General features: G+C 36.5%; 1 protein-coding gene across 3 annotated transcripts in view; it reads left to right on the forward strand.

Annotated features, from left to right (window-relative positions):
* The window catches only part of ORC5 (origin recognition complex subunit 5), a 66,490-nt gene that overhangs the window by 36,994 nt on the left and 4,669 nt on the right, over nucleotides 1–24,827 (forward strand). The window lies entirely within an intron of this gene.

Here is a 24,827-nt window from a genome sequence, read left to right on the forward strand (position 1 = left end):
CTTTTGATCCTATGACTTCATGATTGCCCATACAGGAGTTTTTTAAATTGTTAGAACAGCTTTCTTAGCAGTTGGCAATTTGTAGCTGCATTTTTAAAAATATATTATTACTGTGGTATTTGATCCTAATTGTTTTAGATCCTGTGTGCTTTTGTAGGTGTATTATGCATCCAACACACTTTATTTTCCTGGATCTGCCTATTGATTAGAAAGCACAGTAATGTATTGATCAGTACTCTGTTGATTTTCAATAGTTTAGGAAGATGGTGATAAAAGGTAATAAATAACTCTTATTTTCTCATTTTCTGTTATTGGTTACTGGACTAATCTGGCAGAAATTCATGAGCTGAAATGGGAACTTAATGTGATGCACAGCATGGTGACATAGTTAGCACTTTAACACTGACTATGGCAGCTTGAGAGAGCCTGCTGTTAAGCAAAAGGAAAGGAGAAAACATTACTTTTAACCAAATAGATGACTCTATTTTTTTTAGGTCTCAGCATGGCTGTGAATAAAAATAAAGGTGTTCTTAGTTCAAGTAGTACTTACTAATTAAAATTGTGAAGAGGCTAATATGCTTGATTCCCTCTACTTTTAGTTGATACAGAAAACACCTCTAAGAAAAACTAATAATATTTTAGCTATGTTATGTTGTTTGATCTAGTTGGATAATGTTTTCATTTTTTTGGGCATATTGTTAATACAGATTTACAATCTCTTGGGAGGGTTTTTAATCAAATTCTATTCTGTTCTATTTGAGTTCTTTCTTCACAGTAATTTCAAGTGGAAAATCTACCTTATTTCTGTGAAGATCTTCTGTTCCCAGTGTAGCACTTAATCTGTGTTTTAAAAACAGAGTATTTAAGGAGACAAATTGTTGTGAATTATTGAAAACTAGTTTTAAATTTTAGTTATGATAAGGAAAGACTATTGAGAGGGAAGGAGTGAGGATTTGAGATGAGATAGAGTTTATCAGGGAGATAAAAGGAATTCCGAGATTTGTTATGTCTTTTATCTACAAAAATGTCCTCATTTCAAAACTTTCTTGCTTTTTGATCTTAGTTTTTATTTGTGTAGCATGTCCCTAAGAATTTGCTGACCAGTAAGTAGCTATTTTTAAGGCTTAGTAAAATTGATTTAAAATAAATTTGTACTTTTCAATATATATTTAAATAAAAATTGTGATGGAAGTAGGTATGTAAATTTGCTATATAGTGATGAAGAGTTTTATGTACTCTGAATTTTTTAATAACTTTCACAAACTATTCTTGTGGCCCTGTGAACATAATGTTATATGTTCCTTGTGCCCTTCACGTCTTAGATTGCATGTTATATGACATAGGGAGTGTGTTGTATCATCCAACAGTTTTTTTACTTCTGTTTTCTCGGTGCATTATTTGTAAACAGCGTTTGAAGCGTCAAATTTTAACTTATCTATGAAAATGTGTTAGTGTAAGAAAGAAGTAAATATGAATACATGAAAGACAAAACAGAGTTTTCCTCTTTCCAAACTCTGTTCTTTCCATCCCTTTCTTTACACACTTACTTAGAAATTGGTTCCATGTACTTAGGAAGGAACATGGTTTAATACTCCAGGAACAAATTCACACTGTGTTTACATCAAGCAGTTGCAGCTGAAGCTTGTTAGTGATTGCCTCCCCGATTAAAAAAAAAAATTCTTCACTGTGCTACATGAACTCCTATTGTTTGGAGATAAATAATCGGCTCATCCCCTCTTTAGGGAAGAACAAAGAACATAATAGTACATCTGGTTCATCTGTTAAGACAGCAAAGATTAATTAAGCAAGTACTGCACAACCTCTCTTGATAACATATATATCCAAAACCAGCCTGTATATGATAAGTTTTTTAATCACTTTGCTTTAACCATTTAGTGTATGCACAAAATCTATTCCAGAATCAGCAGCTATTCACAGATGTAAGATAGGACACAATACTGAGATAAGGTAAATCAGAGAATCGGGGTAGAGTTCATTAGTTCTCTTGCAAATCTCTTGATTTAAGATATATGACTAGAAAGATACGATTAAAGACCGAAAAGAACTTCTTGAGCCCTCAGGTGACATCATTAACATTCTTTATAAATTTTATCTTTCTTAAAAATAACTTGTGTGTTTCTCTCACCACTTGGATTACAACCTATTTTGGAAAAAGAACCATCTCTTTGTTGAGCATTTATACAGAACCTGGTAATTGACATAAAATTTCAAAACTACAACCAACTCTTGTGGTTAAATAGTTACATGGAATGCCCTATTTCTTCACTTCCCTGGTGGCTAGAATGTCGAATGTCTAATTCCAGCTTTAAGACTACTAAAGGCAAATTTTTACCTGCTGTACTGTCTTTGTCATTCAACCTAAATAGCTTTACTTGCTCCTTGGTGTTTACTTCAGCAAAATTGTAAGTACATGGATGTCCAGTCAAGATACTAATTTGACAAGCCTTCACTTATTTAATATGTCTTCCACTTCTCTGCACATACGTTAATGAGTGCAATTGCAGCTTCAGTAATAGCAAGACAGATGGTTCAGAATCACTGGTCGAAGAGTTGGCTATAATGTTGTATTCTTTTTATTGATGTGCTCCTTGGACTGGTGCTCATATGATCCCTTGTCCTCCTCTCCCTGCCTGATGTGGTCTTACATCTCCCTACCTAGATTATGTTCTCTTTAGGTACTTATATCCCACCTGTCACATGGATACAAATGATTTTGCTGTATCACATGAAATAAATTCTTAGCATTGTATCTTTACCAGGGACCCCTTCCATTTTTTTATGAGGTTGAAAAGTACTGAAACCGTGCACAGGAAAAATGTTAGAGCGTAAGGCAGCAAAATGGTACATTAAAGAATATGTTGGATCACTTTGATGAATACTTGTACTGTTTCTGCCCTGCCAGCTGCAGTCAGTTCTAGCTACTGACTTTCTGCTTGACACCCCTCCTCCTCCAAAGACCCTCTGCTGCTTGCTGTGTTCCTTTGATAGCGGGTAGTGGGGCTTGCAACAGTATCTTGGACAAAAGAAGCAGCTGCATTACAGTTAATTTGAAAGAGAGGATTTCAAAATATGAAGCTTGTTGACAAAAGAATGCCTCTTGGTAGATGAGGAATAGTTAAGAATTTACATAATCTCTCTCTTCTCCATCTATGGAAATGAAAACTGGAAATTACTTGGGGGGAGCAGTGTGGAAACTTGATAGCAGGATATGAGTAAATCTCACTTATAAAAAGTTTATGTTCCTAGTAAATGCTGCGAATACTGTTCATTTAAAATATGAAAAATGACAAAATAAGCTGAAACAAATCCTACAGTAGCTCAGACTTGGAAGAGCTGTGATGATGATGATGATTATTATTATGGCTGGAAATGGTGCATCTGAAGGCACTTTACGTGCTGCAAAAGGTTTCTGTCCTTATCACTGTATGACTTCATTTCTCACATGAGGTGAAGGAGGATGCATGACAGAAGAAATAATGTGATTATTTTAGGTGAGATTGGTTCTACTATATATGTCTGCACAGTAAGAGTACATCTGAGGTTGTCACTTGGTGTGCTTTTCTACTTATTTGAGAGAAATAGATGTGCACCCTGAGGTAGACATGAGCATCTAAACCCACTTTGTGAATGAAAATCTGTACTAGGTTACAATGAACCTAGCCTCCTGATGTACTGATCTTGCTTCATCCTCTAGAAATGAAATCAAGACAGCTTCAGATACAAATACTTACATTGTAGCTATCTAAAGCTAGTCTGTCCTGAAGGACTAAAAAGTGTTTTCTCACAGAAAAACCAACTATCAAATATTCCTGCTTGGATGTCATATTCCTTGTCAAAACATTTGCAGACTAGGGGCAATGTTTGATTTGTACACCTTCCCACTCACTCCTCCTGCAGATTAACTTGGCCATTTACACTGCACTGGGTACTTGGGAAGATCACGCCCAGGTCTGCATTGCACGGCTGGCAAGTTGGTGTTGGCCTTCCCATCCCTTTTTGCTGGACTGCTTTGGACTTATTCCTCAGAACAGTTGCTGAAACCCTGACTCTCTGGTGACAAGGTTTTTCTGATAGAAAATTATTTTGCAGAATTCTGTGATGATGCTATGTCATTTAGATCCTTGGAATTGCAGTGTGAACCCTACAGCTTTGAACTGTATTTCAGTACCAGCAACTGCAGAATAGCTCAGTGTCTTGTGGAAAATGCTGAGTGCGATGTTTTTGCATGCCAAGAAGACCAAATATGTCAAGAAAGGTAGGATCTTCTACCTTTGTTTTTTGAAATATGAAACATGAAGATGCAAAGTGTAACCTCTGCAAGTGGAGTTCATAGAAGATATACCAAAAAAAATAAAAGGCTACTCAGTTATTTAAATTTCAGGAAGTGTTTTAGAGGTACAATTTAAAAAGATTACTGAGATTGGGTGTAGTTTTTTGAGGATAGCTTAACTAAAACTGAAACTGAAATATTTGAAGACAGATCTAATTCAGATGAGCAGATGCTGATCTGTAAGTGTGTTTCATTAACATGTAATGGTGTAACTTTAACTTCATTCAGATGAACATCCATTACGCTGATGTTATCCATGTAGAGAAAGGTCTTTAAAAACAAAATAAACAAATAAAACCCCACAACAAACCCCCAGGGAATTAAACAAAACAAAACCCCCAGTTTCAAAAATCTCGTATTTTCAAATTCTTCTCAAATTATTGTCTTGTTTTCTAACTAATAGTTATTTATGTATGCGATTATAAATTTATATATGTTGTCTTTTCTAAGAGGACCTGATGCTAGGTATTCATAACAATTCACACAGAACAGTGAGAGGTATCTTTCAGTGTACATGTTTTTACATACTTCTTTCTTGCCTGCTCATCTCCCATAAATGTTTCTTCAAATAGAATACAAATGAAGAGTGGGAGATTCATCTTCCTATTGTGAACGTATTATAATATTCCAATATAAGGAGTAGAATATACAGGAAGAACATCTAAGTCTTTATAAAAGTTCTGAATTCAGACTCTGGTTAGTGGTGAGTTTAAAAAAAATAGGAGAGGTGGTAGCCAGAATATTTATTGAAAGGCACAGGAAGGGAAGATGAAGACCCAGGTTGGACTAGTTTAATAATTGAAGAGTGCTATATATGTTGTTGACCATCTGTGACCTACTTAAAATGAGTAAGAGGGTGTTCCATGTTCTAGATACCTAGGCAAGAAATATGAAAGAAAATGTCAAAAGATGAACTAATGAACATATACATAAAAAAAAACTTTGCTGTAGTACAGAGAGTAAACAGATTGACTTAAGAGATTACCATGCAGACACGAGAAGAAAACTGAAGATTGTTGTTATAAAATTATCTTTTCCAGCTTTTTTTATTTATTACTAGCATATGGCCTAGAAGACTTTTTGCAACAGATATTTTCTAGTGTGGAATGGCCTCTAATGGATGTATGACACTGATGGTGTAGAGAAAAGCTTTTTAATAATTTGTGTAGCTGTAGTGCTTGTGAAGGATGCTAGACTGACAGTCTAGAAGACTGGGAGTCTGAAGTAATCTGTTCTGATTCGCTGGTCAGGTATAGCAGAGGCACCAATGGCACAAAATCTCTGTATTGCTTTTTAATTGTATCTTGAAAAAATCTTTTGTTTTGAGCTAGTTAATAGTGACAGAGACTTGCCATTTAAATTTACCCTGGTACTTAGCTTTTACAAATGAGGGTTTTTTTGTTTAAATCAACACCTTCTGTCATAAAACACGATGGCCTTCCAGTAGCAGTAGTAAAGGGGGCAGGGTAGCTAACTGGGAACACATGGGGACTGACTGACTGGAGCTGTTGCACAGTGGGCTGGTCTGCTGGTCAGCATGTCCTTGGCCTGCCTTTTTCCTTCCCTCCTAGACAAAGCTGTGAGACCACACTGGTTTAAACCTTGTGGTAGACATTTTGTGGGACTAGCCTGTGGAATGCATTTGACTGCTTAATTTCTGTGCACCTTTCACCAGAATCAGACCAGAACCAGGCCACCTCTTTTCTCTGGGAGAAATGAAGAGGTACAGGTGGAGACTTCAGCATGGCAGTATCTCCTTAGCAATAAAGAAATCAACTTTTATCACTTCCATGATTAGATTAACGCCTACTCTAACACTAATTCAGTGTCTGAAATTCACAATGAGAGCAAAGCCGTCTCCATCTGGCTCAGGTGAGGCTTTTGTAGTTTTACATTGTGCTCAGGCACAGGGGATAGCGTGTAGGAGGGATGAGGAAGAAAGGTGGCAAACATGATAGGGAGTCATCAGTATGATAGGAGATAAAAAATAGTGCTGGAAGTCCTCATTTGATTTTCTTTTGGGTGGAAGTGTTTATGCGGATACTAAAAAAGACAAATGCCAAGAAAAAGAGTTAATTATCTGTACCCTAAAAACCAAAGGTGTTTCAGACTGATTGCCCAAAATAGATGGTGCCTAAAACCTGGCAAAAGAGCCAAACATAAAATGAGTAATATAAACAATTCGAATTTATTAGCACTTAAATTTTTCATATTTTTAATAAGCTAAGATGCTGGTCTCTAGTGCAGCTAATTTTATTTCTTTCTGTGGTAGTTTGACATGAACAGAGAAGAGATTTGAGCCTGATGTTTTATTAAGAAACAAACAAAAGAAAAAAAACCCACAAAAACCTACACACATCAGTGAAAATTCAGGATAAAGTGGTAAATTCAAGCTAGCATGCATAAGTGGATATGACCTGAAATAAAGCTGTTCAGAGAAAGGAAAATAATTGCAAAGCAGTAACACTTAAAAGAAGATGTAGGCATGAAGAGTGGCAAAAATTAAAGGCTAGAAGGGAATGACTTGTGAAGAAAGATTAAAGGAAATGAACACATGTAATTATTACTTATAACTATCTGTGTGCTTGGTGATGTTCAGATGAAGAGAGATGATCCCTACACTAATTTGGCTAAATAGCTACCAGGGGATGATGAAAATGTCTGAAGGTATTTTTATAGACTTCAAGTGCCAAGAAAGGATTCATTTAGAGGAGTTCAAAAAAGGTCTAAGTAGGAGTAATGAAATAAGATGAGGGGAGTCTTAGCTTTGAATACTATAAAAAACCCTTCTTTTGGAGATGGTAAAGTGTGTGTTAGTCTGCCCTGAAGTTTTAGTGCAGTGCCCCACTGCTTGAGCTATTGCAAATGATAGTGGACAAAACGCTCAGATGTAAACATGAAAGAAGGAAAAAGAATTCTGTGTTGGATGGAGGGGAGTGAAGATGACTTAACAGATATTTTCCACCTTTAATTTCTATGGTCTCACATATAAATTGACAAAATAAGACTCATGGTACACTAGTGGAACATAATTTATGTAAATTTGCTTTAGAATAGGCATTAACCTTGATCCTTACTTCAATTCTGCATTAAGCCTTGCCTTTGATACAGTAATCTTAATTAAAACTGAATATTTCATGATTTAACTCCCTCTGCCTCATGAGCAGAACAATACTCTTATCTGTGTTACCTATAAAAGTGCAATCCATATAGAGTATCTATTGCATCAGATGATAGGCTTGCTTAAGGTCATTTTCATATGAATAAAAGTACTGACAAACAGCACTTTAATTTGTTTCAAATTATTAACTCTTATTTTGCAACCAAATGTTAAAAGGCTAGTTAAGCATTTTCCTGTGCATGTTAAATTAGGAAATGTTGACCTAATAAGTACCAAATTCTTTCAGGAAAAAAAGAACCTGCATGAATGAGGAAAAAATGTAAGTATTGGCAGATGTGATGTGTGTCAAGTGTGTCATCATGTAACTGTCAATCACTGTCATCTTCATAATACTTTTAACTGGATTTCATTAGGTAGTAAGGAAAAAAGCTGTTCGTTTTGATTTTAAATCTTAATGTATTTTAAAAGGAACAGGAAGGAATTTGAAACCAGCGTAGTTTCCCTATCTATTCCTTATTTTCTGGAGGGGCTTTTTTTTTGCTTGGTTTTAAATGTTTATTTGTTTTGTTGTGGGGTTAGAACAAATAAAGACTATTCTGGGGAAATGCAGAAGTTAGTCCTATGCTCTAGATCACGCACTTACATGCAATATAGGGGGACTTCCTAGTTGCAGTTACTGACACACGTTGCCTGCTGCTTATAAATGGAGACATTTATAAAGTGACATTTTTCCAGCTTGAAAAGATGTGCAGGTGTTTGTCTTAGTTATTTTGTAATGCCATAAAAAAAATTTAATTGTATCTGAAGATTGTTAAATTTGTAATCATAGTTCAGTACATTATATGAAAGGGCACACAGGCACTGACCTGACCAACTTTGATTGATTGGCCAGGACACTTTGATCACTGAAGGAATGCACAGTAAAAATTCAAGGAAAGAGGATGTGATATGAAGTAATGATACTTAATAAATAATATATTAAAAATATATAATTTAGTCTTCAACTGTAGAAGGTAAGCAAACATTTGGGTATCCATCTGTTTTGAAATAGACCATCTTTTTCTGAAATTCTTCAATTCTTTGTTGAATTTAAGGTGTCAGACTAAATGCTTCAGATAAAAATGCAGCGGATATCTGGACTGCTTCTTTACTGAGTAGCTGACTTTGGTGATAATTTCACGTGGGTCACTGGAATCTTTGGTTATGTTGGATATTGGTGAACCCAATGTAAGTCACCAGTGGTTTTTCTGCAAATATAAATCTAACCTCTTCGTTAAATAATATTTTATAGTCACTTTCATCAGTATTTGAGATATTTTTTCCTCATTGTCCCAGCTTTTTCTTTGTTGCTTCTAAATATGAAGTTGCAGCTGTGGTAAGCTGGACATCAGTAAGCATTACATATGTACTGATATCTTTACTTCCCATTCCGAGCACAAGAAACATAGCAGTGTATATTTATTGTGAATAATCATCATATAAATGAAATGGTAGTGTATTTTTGGGCACAGCTGCTTTCTCATCCGTTCATTACATTATTGGATTCTCCTCCTACAGAGAACCCAGCGAACAAATTTGGCAAGTTGAATACATTTATTTGTTGGAGGAAAAACCAGAAAGTGAATAGTTGTTAATATCATATTACATCTCTAGTCCTGCCATTGGATCTTTATAGTAGAATTGAACACCTGATCCCACTGAAGAAAATTAAACTCTTCTGTTTTGTAGCACCATTTCCCTCCTCTTTGCCTCTGTCATCTGTGTCATTCTCAAATGCAGCATTTAATAGTCACAAAGAACAGGGGAATTAACCATGTGGGTCCCTGGCACCAGAGGACGTCCTCTGGCTGGTTCCAGGGAGCCCAAAGGGTTAAATGCAGTTAAGCCTTTCCCTAGCTTTCTGGGAACCTGGCAGTGGCTTTCTTTCAGTTGCTTTGTAATGAGAGGAACAATACCTGAATTCAGCCTTGGGTTGTGTTGGGAGGGGGAAGGATTCAGGTTATAGTGTCAGAGGCAGCAGTTGCACTCGGGCAGTACCAGCAAGTGCTTCACCCTCTGACTGAAAAAAGTGGAATGTTAACAAGGCAAGTCTCAGATAAGACCATATGTATGTAGGGTTTTGTTGTTATTTAATCCATTTCTCTCTGCTTTTGGTTTTCTTTTTAGCTAAATTAATCATGCTGTTTTGAATAGGCTGCATTCTGCCACTGAGAACTGTAACTCACTCTCTGGCTGGTGATGAACCAGCCTAAAAGCAGGGAGACACAGTTTTTTGTGGCTTGCACTCAGGCAGGAGTTTGAGAGTCTTGTCACTTGAAGAAAATAAGCATTTAGAAACTAAAATTTAAGCCCTGAGCCTAGATAAGTGATACAGTAAGGTATCATTTTATTAGTCAACTGAATGGAAATTATGTTTCTGAATTAATCACTAACAGTTTATTTGTGAAAGAAATGGTCCTGAATGCATTTATAGCTATTGATTGTATTTCATCCTTGATTTCTTCAACAAGCTACTGGTATCAAAGACCACTAAGAAGGTTTAGTCAGAGGCTTCACGGAAATCTCATGCTTATTTCAGTTTTCTAGATTTTCTAATTTCTTTTAAAGAAGAATTTGTGTTATATCTTAAAAAATGAGACAAACAGAAAAGAAGAAAGTCTCACCACAAAACAAACTTGTCATAAATGATAAACATGTCTGTGTTTAGTTGCTGAGTTGTCCATTTGTCCACATCCAAACATTGTTTTGTCTGGAGCAGGGAAGTGCAGCATAAGTTGTTGAGGATAACTGTTAAGGCTGCCCCATCCAACTACTCAGTGTGTTTAAATGTGATGATCTTTAGCATGTATAAGGTATATTCATGTTAACTGCTTATCAGAATGTTACTTCATTTCCTGAGAGTCTCCTAGCTTGGTTTCCTAAGGAAATGGACTCAATCACACAACTGTCAGTTTTTTCACCTTGTTTATCTACTTAACACCTTTTTTTAGCTTATCTAGATCTGACTGAAATTGACAGAAAGGCACAAGTTTCAAATTTAAACAAAAAAAAAGTCTTATGAATCTAATGAAAATTGGTGTGCACATTCATACCCTCTGTTCAGGAGACTGTTTAGCAGGTGCACAGGTTTTTTCTTTGACCTGGTGCCGGCTGTTTAGCAAGGACCCAACCAGGACCCAGGCACACCCAGGGCGCATTTTGGGTTGAGAACTGGGGAAGCAGGAGGAGCAGAAGGTGTGCAGAGTATAAGGGGATGTAATGAACAACAGGAGTTCCTGCTCTACTCCAAGGCAACAGGCACAAACTGAAACACAGGAGGAATGTCAGGAAATACTTTCCTACTGTGAGGGTGACTGAGCGTGGGCACAGGTTTCCAAGAGTGGTGGTGGAATCTCCATCCTTGGAGATACTCGAGAGCTGTGTGGACACTATTCTGGGCAGCCTGGTCTAGATGGCTTTGCTTGAGCAGGGTGTTGGACCAGATGACCTCCAGAAATCCCTGCTACCTCAACCCTTCTGTGATTCTGAGTTGTGAGGGAGGTAGAAAAGCTGAAGTTGTAAGGGACATGGACAGAGGGATGTTTGAGATTTTTGCATTGGGAAAGGCTTATGGATAGAAATCTTCCTCACAAAACAATTTTATATTTGAGTCTATTTAAATATTAAATATTTTATCATGTATGTTTAATAATGGTAAACATTTTTAATGTACTGAACTTCTGTACCCCAAAATTTACAACTTTTATGTAAAGGAAGATTCAAGGAAACCTTTGAGGAGAACTTCTGACCAGAGAGGCAATTATGTCAGATACTGTCTCAGTTGATAGTGTGTATTTTTGGTAAATGCTTTTGCTTTTATGAATTTGTTTCAAGTCAGATTATAACGTTTTCAGAACACACCAATAGAAAAAAACATTGCTTTAGCAACGTATAGCAAAAACATTACACAATGGTTTTGCTTCTAATGGCTTTAGTTCTTTATGAAGTAGTAACTTAATCATCCATTTCAGGGAAGAAGTGATGTTATTGTTCCTGTCTTTGAGGATACAGTACTTGAATGGTCATTATTTATTTGAAATAAAACTAGCTTTAAATAAAACTTTTCAACTAGTATGTGGGCTAACCCTTCCTGTGAGCAACTACCTAACACATTCATATACAGGAAAAATAAACTGCAGCATGATGGCTTTTGTTGAGTGAATTTGTCCTTTTAGTGACTTGTTAAATACTTTATATGCCCAGCTAATTTTCAAATGGTCACTTACATTTTCTTCTTTAAAAAAACATATAAACAAAAATGTCTCCACTGCCTCTGTATGATTTATATAGTTACTAAACTGGAAAAAGAAGGTTTCCATACTGACAAATGCAAAACCTAAATTATTATAAAAGGGGACATTATTTGTAGCACTTCTGTGGTTGCAAGACTCTTGGGATTTAACTGTTCATCTGCTGTAGTGGTATTTGGTTTAAGAACTGAAACTCAGCTGATTGTTGAGAGCTTTAGGGGAAGGGAGAAGGCAGCTAAGAGTAGCCTTTTTGATATGGAATTATAAGTTTTACCACTTCAACTACTGGAATTGTAGTTTCATTTTCTGTAAGAGCTTCATAAGGAGTATTAAATATACTCAATAGTATGTTTCAGAAAGAATTCCGTACCAAGATAAGTTGTATTTGGATGATTTGGAGAGTTCCATTAAGACAACAACTTGGTGAATTAAGATTTCGCACAACCTTATTGTATGTGTGCATGAATGTGTGTACACACAAATTGTTTCTAGTACCTGAAGAAATCTCCTAAAAGATAGCCAAAATTAACTGCATTCTTTGTTGCTGAAATTGGTTGAGAGTAGTTTCTACTCTTTAAGTTGTTTAGGACCGTAAATAAACTAAAAAAAGTGAGAAAGGTCTGTTGCAAATAAGATCATCTCTCTAAACAGCACTTCTAAGTCACTTCTTTAAAGTGATCTTTTAAAAACATGAATTTTGTGCATCCCAAACACATCCTCCAACTGTGAACACTGGATTAAATTCATTCTTTAACATTTTATATCAGAGAGGCAGATGCACTGCAAATGAAGTAAAAAGATCAAAACTGGAGGTAAAATAAGAATAATTTATCCAACTAATATGTACATGTGATTAGTTTTATCTCATAGGCTGCAGGATAATACTGTTATTTTTTGTAAAACAGAGTTTTGTGGAAATCATTGCCTGCTTTGCTAAGAATGTGATTTTCTTGACAGAAATAAATGTTTGTTGATATCTGTAAGTATCTACATGCTATTTTATTTCTCTTTGAGAAAACTGAGTTTTGTATAATACATATTCAGTACTTGAAAAACCTCCCCCACTGCTTCTAAAATGTCAAAGCTGAGCATAGGGATTTAGCCATACAAGTTCTATTGAGATTAATTGGATTTGTATGGCTAAATCCATGCAGTTCTTCTGAAAATATTGCTGTCCCTTGTACGTAAATATATGTTCACAAACATAATATCACAAGGAATATTTGGACAGAACAGTAAAATCAGGTTTAATTTATGTTTGGAGATGAATAACTTTTGGTTTACTATAAACTAAGGGTTCCTGTTTAAGTATACTGAGTGAATACTAAGCATGTGCTGTGCTTGCCTTAGGGCTTCATTTTTTTTAAATGCGTGAAGCATTTACATAGGAGTCTTCTGTACTTAACTCAGGAGGGGGAAGAGCATTTCTGATTCATTAATCCCTTTTTCTTTTTCTAAGTAACTGGGTCCTTCACATCATGCACTCAAGAGGTGTAAAATATACAAAGAAGTGGGAGGGACAGGCAAAATGATGCCTGGCTTGCTATAAGGTATAAATTCAAAACCTATTTCTCTTTGCAAGAAGAAAAATAGCAAGGGGAAAAAAGGGCAGCACTAAATTTACTGCATGTGCTTGCATGATATGCAGGTTTGGGATAATTATTTTCTCTCTTGTTCAATAAAGTGAGTTGTTACCATGGTAGCATTTATATTGCACAGTTTCTCTATTATAAAATAAATGAGAAGAGTTTTAGAGTCAGAAAAGTCTTTGTATGAATATTTGTGGGGTTTTTTTGGGAGGGGAGTCTGTTTTTTTTTTTTTCTTTAAATGCAGAATTGTGTCTTAGAAATGCAGTTATAGGGTTAAAAGAGATTATGAAGTTTTGGTGCACTTTGCAGTTAAAATTGGTCAAGTTTTAACAGTATGTAGTGCTTTGGCAGGACAAGATGTGCAGGATCTGGTAGTTAAATTGAACACAGCCACGAAGAGGGTGCACAGTGCTAGGCAGCTCAAAGGAATAGTCTGTATGTCCTGATCCAATAACCAACTCCTGGCAGTAACCATCTTGCCTGTCTTAATGTGTGGTCTTGGATAAGATGTGTTGAGAACTTCTTAAAAAGCAAGTCTGAGTCTTCAGTGGCTGAGAGGGACTTCGCAGGGGAAGTGTTCACCACCAGAGCATACCCTACACAACGTTTTGGTCTCTGCTGCTTGCGCTGCTCTTACTGAGGAATAATATACTGATAGCAACACTTTCTGACCAGTTGGTTCTCTGATACCTTTTATTTAACATTTATTGACTGCAATGCAGATTATACTATGGACATTTTACAATATGCTTGAGCAATACTTCTGTTTCTGCTTACTGAAGAGATTCCAGAAGACAACCATGTGAGCTGCTTGCAGGTTATGTAAAGCTTATGTGAAAAGCCTCCAAGGAGGTGAAAAAATGTTTAGGATATAACACAGTTGATTAGAATGACAAGTAGCTTTTCATCAGCTGCTTCTCTCTCTTTGTTCAGTTTTGGTTTTCTCCTGTATTTTCTCACTACAGTAGGCAATAGCTGTATTAGTATGAAGTGACTGTTTTTCATCTGTTGAGATCAAAAACCTTCATTGGTGTTTGATTCTTTCTAGGTTTTTCATACCTTTCTATTGATCCTGTCTATGGATTTTTCAGAGTTTGGTAATCAGTACAGTACTTCTGGGGGATTAAGCCTTTTGCAGTGATTTAATTTTAATATTGAAAAAAATCAGATTTATAATTACTGAATATTACTGAAAAGTCTTGACACAATGATTATGCAAAAAATAGGGTGGCTATCACAACTGTTAAATGCAAAAATTAATAAGTTCATTAGCCACAGAAACCTGAGAAATTATGTTTCTTGATTGCACTGTATTCCATTGAAACTAAAATAGGACACTTTGTGGAGGTTCCTTTATGCTTTTAGAATCACTGAATCATTCAGGTTGGAAAAGACCTTCAAAATCATCAAGGCCAACCTTTGACTGAACATCACCATGGCAACTAAACCATAGCCCCAAGTGCCATGTCCAGTTGTTTCTTGAATGCTTACAGGGATGTTGATTCCTCCACCTCCATGGGCAGCCTGTTCCAGTGTTTAACCACCTTTTCAGTGAAGTTTTTCCTGATGTCCAGACTTATCCTCAGATGCTGTGAAGGCAGGAGAAATGCTAATTGGCTGTGTACCATTACTAAGAAATGCATCCCTTTTGCAGGTATTTGCTTCCCAGGTATTGTTTGTCTGATTCATTGGCCAGCAGTGTTGGTGGGTGTGGCAGCACACTGGTTCACTCGTTCATTGGCCACCTTAGTTGGCTGTAACTTTTTTACCCAACACAGGTGCTTGCCAAACACAAGTGTCAGAAACTGTTTTTTTCCACCTTAGAAAAGCAAGTGATACATGGCATAACTAGCAGAATTTCATGGTTGTGTTAAAGGGTGATGGAAACTGCATAAAAACCCCAAGTGTTGTGTTTGAAGAACGCAGTTTTTTGATTTACAGTTAATTGCTGACAGATGATGTTTCATGCTGACAGATGATATTTCATGCGCTTTGTCTGATAAAGCCAAGTATAACTGAATAAGAGATGGAAAACTGGTAGTTTTGACCATTTTGTAGAATATCTATGCAGAGATATAAAGATATCTATAAATAGCTTTTTCAGTTGCATCTAACGTATTTAACGGGTCATTGAATCTAAATTTTTAATATTTCATGACTTCTCATGGATGGCTGAAAGCTTTGCTTTCTGTAGAAAGACTAGCAAAAATGGGTGCTATAAATTTTTAGCCTCTATTGTAGCGTATCTAAACTCATAATATACATTTTTTTAATGAAAAGAACTTGTCTTACTGTAGATTACAACTGTCAACTTGTGCTATTACAGTAGTTTGTTTTATTTGTTTTCCAGAAGCTAGAGCAGTGACAGTCTTCATCCTGTCTTTCCCTTGCTTCTGGAATAAAATGCTGTAGATTTACTGATCCAGAACAGAATATTCTTCTTGAGTCTGATTTCCTGCCATGCTCAGGGAAGGGAGATTGCAGATCTACCCATTTCCTGCTGCTGAGGAGAGTGACTTTGCAGAGTCCTCTCTTCCCTTGTGCTGCATGGTGACAGTTGGCCAGCCTGGAACTGGAATTTGCATTCATCCTTGGTGTTTTGTCTGTTCTGCTCAAAGGTACCTCTAGACAAAGATATGGAAAGATGTTAAACTTAAATGTCCTGATTTTGTTAGGGAAGAGTTTGAACAGAAGTGTAACTCTTCCTCTCAGTTGCTGTTGTACAAGAGCTTTGTTTGTAGCTGTTGGTTTGTCCATCGCTTATCAAATAAAATTCTAATTACTGTCTTATATAAAAGTAAATCAGGTGTTTAGGGATTTTTTTATCTCCCCTGTTTGATGGCATAATGGTATGATGGCAACTGGTATGACTCAATGCTATATATACAACTCTTGCTGAGAGCTAGGCAGTGTTGTTTTTAATATCTTGGTGTGCAGCCACATAATAATAAACTTCTCCTCTGATGTGTTGATGGCTGCAGTAATGTCACAATTCAACAGTCTTTTTTAGTTCCAGTTTGACAGTACAGCAACAGCATGAAATGTATTGTTTCAACAGGTCAGAACCATATGTGTGAACAGTTTTATTAAGTCCCCGAAATTAAGATTACTAGGACCCAGTATTTTGGGAAATTTTTCTTCCTTACAATTTTATTATAACCTTTCCTAAGCATCCTTTGCCAGTCCTTTCAAGAGACAGGACATTGGGCTAGGAGGGATCTCTGTTTTGTACCAGTATGATCTACTTACATACTTTAATGATTGATACAAGTTGATTCTATTTTTGTATTTGTTACTCTTTATTTCTATTATAGAACCACTAAAATTTGCAGAGTTTATGTAGTCAGAGTGAATGTGGAGTTGATTGCAGTCTTCTGCAATGCATCTAGTGAGTAGTTGAGATGCAGCATGGTACTGTGGAGAATCTGTAAAGATTTGTTTTAACAATCTCAAGACACAAAATAAATGTATCTTTAAATTGTCATTTTTTGGGGCAGACTCCCACTTGGGACTACAGTGTATTTACCATTTGTCTATTCTTGTGGTTGAAATGTCTGAGTTTTGTATTTTGGAATTTTTTGGGTCAAATTTTCCTGGGGTGGTTATTTTAATTAGAAAAATCTTGATATCTTGGGCTTTTATATAAGAGTTGGATCAATACTCTTTAAATGCTTAATTATCATAATAATCCAAAAATAAACTGTAGTTAAGACACATTGAAAATCTGTTTCTTTCTTGGAGAAGCAAGGTAGTTTAGACTTAGAACATATTCCCAAACATCTGATTATGAGAAATCTCCTAATTTCATTATTTCTGCTCTTGCCATATACGAAGGACGGATTTTTTATCCTCAGGACAGGTTTGAAATCCTAATTGCTTTCATTATTTTTTAATGTAAAACTATATTTACAAACAGAACTCCATATAGCAGTAGAAGGCTGGTATGTACACCTTTCTATACTGGGATAGCATTAAAAATTTAGGGGCCTTCTTTAAATATATCAAGTCGTATCACTATCGCAGGTAGTGGGTAGTATTTCTAAGGTTACATTTTCTTCTGTTCTTAATAGAACTTGTCTTGCAATATCTAGAAATGGTGCCATTGTGGGACAGAAAGGTTATAAATGAAGGAGGGGGAAAACAGGTGAAAAATTTCTAGATTTGGGGAATTAAGGTTCTATGCTTGGTCAGTTGCACCAAGGTTTGCTTCTGGAAAACAGTCTTTGTGTTGCCTTCCTCATCTAAAAAAACCCTTTTGGAACCTGAGACCTCTGATGCAGAAATGAATGAGGGGATGGCAGAAGGATACTTGTGTTGGCTAGTGCCTGTGCCTTGAAAAATAGCCAGACTTTGTCTGGTGTCCACTTTATGAAGCTACCTGACTTAAGTAATCAAATTAGCTGTAAACATCATTCCCCAAGTGTTTCTTTGACCATCTGTTACCATCTCCAGTTGCTCAGATTTTGAAGTATGGACTAGAAAGGGCAGTACTTCTGAATTATCTGTCTATAACCTAAATCTGTAGTTCTCCTACTCAGGAGTTGTTGTGTTCCCAGGTTCTTATGGAGCACATTAGATACATCTTCAACATATTGTGAATACATTCAAACCTTCTTTAGTGTATCAAAATTAACTCCTGTCATCAGTTCCGGGGTCTTAACAAATTTCTGAAAATATTTCCAAAAAATCCTCAGGTACAGAAAATAATTTGATCCTTTCGGAAAACACCACATTCAGCAAATTTGTATCATGCCTTTCATACCTTTATGAAGTACTTCATTGATCCTCAAAGTGAGGGAATTGACTCAGAAGTACTGATTTATCCATGCATCACTCTCTATATAGAGTTTTTTATGGGTTTTTTTTAAAGTTGATGAGCAGAGCGAGACAGAGAGTAAAGTGTTGTGAATTGCCTTTTATTTTCCTTTTTCTTATTAGGCAAATTGATTAATGCTGAAGTAGATGTGCTGAGAGAAAAAAAAACTAGCTTTTTCCTAATTTCTATGTTGAATAAAAATAATGAAGAGAAAGCAAATTCATTAACACTTTGAAATATTCTTTAATAATAGTTCCCAAATGAATGTATTATTGAACTGCTTTTAAAAAGTGATGTTACTGTAACAATGAAGTGGGCAGGGGTAATCTGTGCATATACTTTTGAGATATCATGAAGCTTTTCAGAAGGATGGCGGGGGAAGCTGGATTTTCATCATGTGGGTTTTTGGTTTTTTTTAAAAAGACTTCAGAATATGGAGAGAATACAGTAATTAATAGAGAGCCTTTGCAGAAGCACAGGAGAAGGTTAAAGGAGAAATAAGAGTGCTGGGATGTAAAAGGTGCAGGTGATATACTTTTTTTTTTGATGAATGCATCACAACAACCTCATTAAGTCAGACCAAAAGTGGGTTTACCCACTGTTTTACTTCTTAGACAGTAAAACTGTCTGACTATTTCCAAGTAATACCAAACATGTAGGAAAACTATAAGACCAGAGAGCAGAGGATGAGCACAGTCTGATATATGTTACAACTTCTTTTTACCTGTGGCGAAATGCTTGTCAGGGAGATGATGTTCTTTGTGTTCAGCAGCCTATGGTTGTATTTCCTTCCATGAATGTGAGCAGTGGCTGTCTTAATTCCATAAAGCTGTGTACCACCACACTGAATTGTCAGTGGCAAAGTGTGTTGCAGATTAGGTACTAATTTGGATGAAGAATACTTCCTTCTGGGTTTCTTGTTTGCATTTTTAAATTGCCTTTTTAGTGTCCTGAGATGATTCCTGGATCTTGATTCAGTGTTCCCGTTTTAAAAAATTATGTTGTGATTTAGTTTGAGGGTTTTTTTGGAAAACCGTGGTTTTGGGAAGAGAAGATGTGAGGAGTAGGGATAATGAGAAAGTATAGAGGAAAAGGGAAAGGATGCTGTGCTGATGAGCCAAGATTTGCAGCTAGTCAGAGTCACTGAACAAAAAAACCCTCGAAGACAGGCAGCTAATTGAGAGAAGGTATTCTAAAATATGAATAGAGCAAGCTTAGGAATTGTCCCCTTGAAGTAGGGGAAATACATTTGCTTTATTGAGATTGAAGAGAAAAGCCACAAGGAAGCCAATTGCAGGAGAATATGCTATAAGTAAGGCAGCTTCTAGTGTGCAGAATGGTGTTCTGTGGTCTAAAAGACAGGAGAGTGGAGAGTGGTGCAGAAAAGGAGGAGGGGAAAAGGAAAAACCAAAGGTGCACATTTATCCTTGAACAAGGATATGAAATTGGCAGTGTTTCATGTCAAATATTATTTTGTGTAAATAGGACACAAAAAGTAAGACTAAGTAGAAAAAGCTGGAGGTGATGAACACTGATAATACAGTGGAGAAAATACCATATGAGAATGACTCTAATGACCTGTAGAGTAAAAACTGAAGGAATTTTATAGTAAAATTCAATGTTATATGCTTTGGGCTTAGTAAACTTTTCTGTTCTGAAGAGACACAAGAAGTATCTTGAAGGTGGTGAGAATGATACAAACTGAGTGGGTTTAACAGCATGAAATTCAAGGTGATGTACTTGAGGGTAAATAAACCTTTCTTCTTAATACAGAAGGATTGTCTTTTAGAGACCAAGGGAAGTTTTGGCTGTCTTAATAAATGCCTGAGCCACCACTATGATGAAGCTTTGAAAAAACCAATGTAGTCACTTGTTTAAATGTGTAAATCTCATAGGTTTGCCGTGAGTGAAATGAAATCAAGGTCCTGGAGAGTGAACACAAAATAATGAAATAATACTTATTTGACAGAAACATGGAAAACTAACTAATCTGGGACAGAGAAAGATACCAAATGCAAACATTCATAAAAGAAATTACTTGCAAAGCAAGCTGGGTCACTGCCCTGTAGCATCCTGTACAGCCACCTATGTGAGTGTTTCCAAAGTGGGGGGGCACAGAGTGCTGTCTGTGGAGCAGCGCTTGAGGCTGGGTCTGGGATACCCCACTCTGTGGGTGGCTCTGTTAAAAACATTTTGACTGCGTTCACAATATAGTTTAAAAAAAGAGTTAGATTACTTTAAGCTGAGAAAAAGGTAAAATATCTAGCTGAAGCATGTGGTGATGAATGCTTTAATTGCACACTGGAAGGCTATAGGTAATCTGGAGGGACATCCCTTCTGTTGTATTTTTTCATGATTAAAAGCCTTGTGCAAAATATAATTCAGTATCAAAACCTGATTTTTTGTACAAGCATTCAGAAAGGTGTTAATTTATTTTTAATAATTTTGATGAAAACAGTTGCTGGCTTAAACATATATAGTTGCAGTATTCTATGGCTACCTTTCTGTATGAGCTTTTGGAACGAGGCTGACATACTGAGCATACTCTAGCTATAATTTTGATTGAAATAATTTTGAGCAGGTTTTTTTTACACTCACGTAATTTGTACTAGGATCATTGAATTTAGCTCCAGGAGACTATTGCACAGTTATTTCAACTGAAATGTGTTTTGTAAGTGGCATCTGTTTTTCAAAGTGCCTTGTTGCATCGCAGTGGTTTTAGCATGTGCACGAATGTGACTCTTGGCAGTGGTAGGTTTCAAACAAGTGCAGTGAGCTGCACCTTTGCTCTGAGAGCCATGGGATGGTGGTGCTGCAAAGCACGAGGCTGTGCATAAAATTAATAGGACTGTGAAAAAATATAGTACCCTTGTCTGATGGTGCTGAATAAGGTAAGGTCTTAGTTTCTTGATACGTTTGAGGTTCAGAATCTGTGGGTGAAAGTAAGCCAGGCTAAAGAGTTAGAATTAATGCATCTTGGGCAAGATAATTCAAGATTATAGGCTGTGGAGATGAAAAATACCTTGCAGATCATCTAGTATATTTCTGCCAGTTTGAAATTGTTCCTCCTAGTGTCTTTCATTTATATTTTTCTAGTTCAGTTTAAAATGTACCGCTTGGTGAGTTTTCAGTCACATCTCTGAGGAATCACCTTCCCCCTCCACCCGAAATAGTCAGCATTATTTTCTCTGTTTAGTTTTATCTTACGGATTTGAGGTGTGTCCCACACTTTGTCCAGACTCTTTCCTGTAATAGTCTGTCATTACTCACCCAAACTAACCATGTGTTTCCCTGTATCTTGGGTTCTAATTCTGCACATGTTTTGCACCTCACTGAATGTTTTCTTGCTTCTTGTGATGTCCTCAGGAAGAGCATGGCCTTTCTCAATAGACAGACCCTGCTTCTGGAATCCTTCTCACTTCCATGCAGCCATGTGCTCACAAAGCAGGTCTTTGTGTCTGCTTGGGGAATGATGCAAGGCCCATCTGTTAGTCCAGGCTGATAGGGGAAAAAGCTGCCTTTAAGGATGGCTTGTGGGTTGCTTGTTTTTTTCCAGAGGTTTCAATGTCCATGTTTGACCAGTGCATCTCCAGAAGCAATCTGAGCAATTGTTGCCTCCTGGCAGCACCTCTCTACTGTGCTTTTATGATTATTCTCACCTTGGATCCAGATCTCAGCAGCAGGTTTCTCACTCAAATGTGTTTCAAACCAAGCTCTGCCATGACTTATTTTTAAACATAGTGGTGAAACCTGTTCCTTTATATCTTTCAGATCAGTAATATTTTTTTTTTCAGTTTTCTTGTTATTCCTCTAGAATATTTCATTTACTTACTAATTTTTGCTAATATTAAATCATTTCCAATTTAAGTAAATTCACAAGTAACTCTAGAATATCTCTTCCAACTGTAATTTCTTTTGTTCAAAAGATTCTCAATAAATATTCTTTTTTATGCCACACGGTTTTTCTGGCTTGTTTCTGGTCTGCTCTTGCCAGATGTTTTTTCCCAAGCTTTTGTGATCATGAAATGGAACCACTGTACCCATGGTATTAAAAAAAAAAAAGAAAAAGAAAGAAAGAAAAGAATAAAAAAAGATTTGAAAAGTAGAGGGGTATTTTTGGCTAAGACATGCAATTAGTTTGGCGTTGCAGTCATACTTTTCCCATCTGTGTTTCAAACTTTTGATGTGTCTTAATTTAAGAGCATATTGCCTCTGAAGTTCTACAACACTTGAACTTTTGAAGTAGTAAGGTTTTTCAATGCTTAAGTTATAGGTGAGCTTTATAATTTTGCTGGAAATACACTGTCTTAAACCCACTTCATTCCACTGTATCCTGCTTTGCCAGGTGAATGCCCTAAGTAGGAAGAGAGAGACTCTATGATTGCAATTTTATGCAAAATAGCTCAGCTTCAGAAGCAGTTAGAATGCAAGTTAGATCTGGTGATGATTTAATACCATACACAGCTTTTTCTTCTCCTTCCTCTGCCCCCCACCAAGATAACTGTCAGACATTCAGCAAAGAGGCGCTCAAACCTCTTGTATCAGGAGGGGTTTGAACCTTCTGTGTCCTAGAAGACTTCTTAACCATTTGATGAAGACAGTAATTTTTAATTTATTGGGTCTAGACAGATAGGTTCAGCACAAAATATTTGAGGAACTTAATACTCCCACATCTACCACAGTCGAATCTTTTCTTCTAACAAATCAATTTATTGCACAAAATAGGTGTCTTGTCCATTTCTGTGGCTGAATCAGCAGCAGGACAATCCTGCTATATTGTATAAAGCAGAAAAAAATGAAGAAGTCATTGTTTTGGGATGATAGAACTCCCTTGCTCTTTTTGATTCCTCCTGAACCCATTGACAGTGCTGTGCAGATGAAGCTCCAGGCTGCTGCTCCCTCAACAGGAAGGCTTTTGGACTTGTCCTTTGGCAATCTCTGCCTTTCTCCACGTATGGGCTAGACATCTGTAACTGTGTCTTGAATTCTACTCCAGAAACTAATGAGTTAGGTATTTTACCTTCTAACATTTGACTGTCTGTAAGAAAGCTGGTCCCTATTTACTCCCCTTAGATATAAAACTGGTTTTTGCCTGCAGGAATTGAAAACAACAATTCTCTCTACTGCTATCTTTTTAAGTGATCTCGGGGTCGGGACTTGCTGTTTCAGCACTTGCTTCTCTGTGATGGCATTTTATTAAGCAAAGTATTGTGAAAGAAATTAGTAAAAGGTTGCAGTTTGGTAAGTAAGTTTGTGTTACTTTGATGATCAATAGTCTCATTTGTCTTGTAATATTGTATACTGAGTCTTTTACATCCCACATAAAACTGAGATGGGTCCAGCTCCACAGTGTCCACACTTTTGCTGTGGTCATTGGCAGTTTTTAGGAGCCTGCTGCCATTCCTTCATTGTTGATCTCTGAAGGTGGAGTGAGCTGCAAGTATGTATTGGAGAAGTGATTTGCCAGTATTGGTGCACTAGGTTGTAAATCAGCAATTGTTACAGCAGATTACTTCATAATGCTTCTTCACTGACTGAATAAGGACTTCGTTGAATGAAGAATGTGCTCTCAAACTCATGAGTATTTTAAGAAAATAAACATGTAGTAAGTTTGAGGTTTATACCAATTCAGTGATACATTCAAAGTGATTAATGAACTGGATTTTGAGCCATTTACCATATACTGAGTTCAATTTTCTTAAATGCTTTCAATGCTAAAATTTCATAAATCATCTAAATTAAGTAAATGGAATTTGTCTTTGTGACTGTGTGTAGGCCAGCATTCCTTAACCAAACTGCAAAGACTTTGCAGAATGATGCCATCAAAGCTATTGTTGCCTTATGCCACATAAAAAAAAGTTAAACACAGGCTGTTACAAAAATTGCCTCTTTCTTGGTGACCGTATTTTTTTCTGTTCTCCTCAGGTAGGTGTCGATTCTTATATTATGTCCACTTAAGGAAAAACCTCAGTAATTATTCCTACCTCCTGCAAGTACTGTCACAAATTTGAAGACCAAGTATATTTTCAACAAAAGAGTGAGGTTACTACTGAGTTAGGATTATTTTTTTAATCGATACCGGTGAGAACTTGCTGATGCTTTTTATAGCAATATGCTTCCTTGAAGGTTTGAAGTGACACTCTCTTTCCTCATATATTTATTCTTGAGAAATTCCTTGCTGTGTTATTATCATTACACAGAAGTGGGTCATGGTTGGCTGGTTTTTTAAAAATGAGACCTGTGGTCAGACACCGGTTTGTCACAGATTGTAACCTTGTTGCCCTGAATTGTCAGTGCCATCTATTGCAAAGGCCAGGAAAAAATTTTCTGAGTTTTACCTCTTTCTTTCATCTGGGAACTGGGAGGAGGTAGGGAGACAATGGAATCACCACAACATTTCTTCCTGAGTCAGAGTGGGCTGGCTGTAGTCAGTGGTGACATCCCACAACTGCACTTCAGTGATATTGCAGTCATCATTTGGAAGAACAAAGGTAGGGAAAATTATGCTGGTACATTGCTATTTTGGTAAAATAATCAATGGCTCTGTCAAGAGACTCTATGTATGTTTGTAGGCAAATTTCTCCCAACTCAGGCCCTGCTCTTTTTAAGCACATAATCTTCCAGCCTTTCCTTTCCAACCTTCAAATTCTTTTTTGTCTG

Source organism: Corapipo altera, unplaced genomic scaffold, assembly GCF_003945725.1.
Source record: "Corapipo altera isolate COAL_440 unplaced genomic scaffold, ASM394572v1 1b, whole genome shotgun sequence".
Classification (NCBI taxonomy): Eukaryota; Metazoa; Chordata; class Aves; order Passeriformes; family Pipridae; genus Corapipo; species Corapipo altera.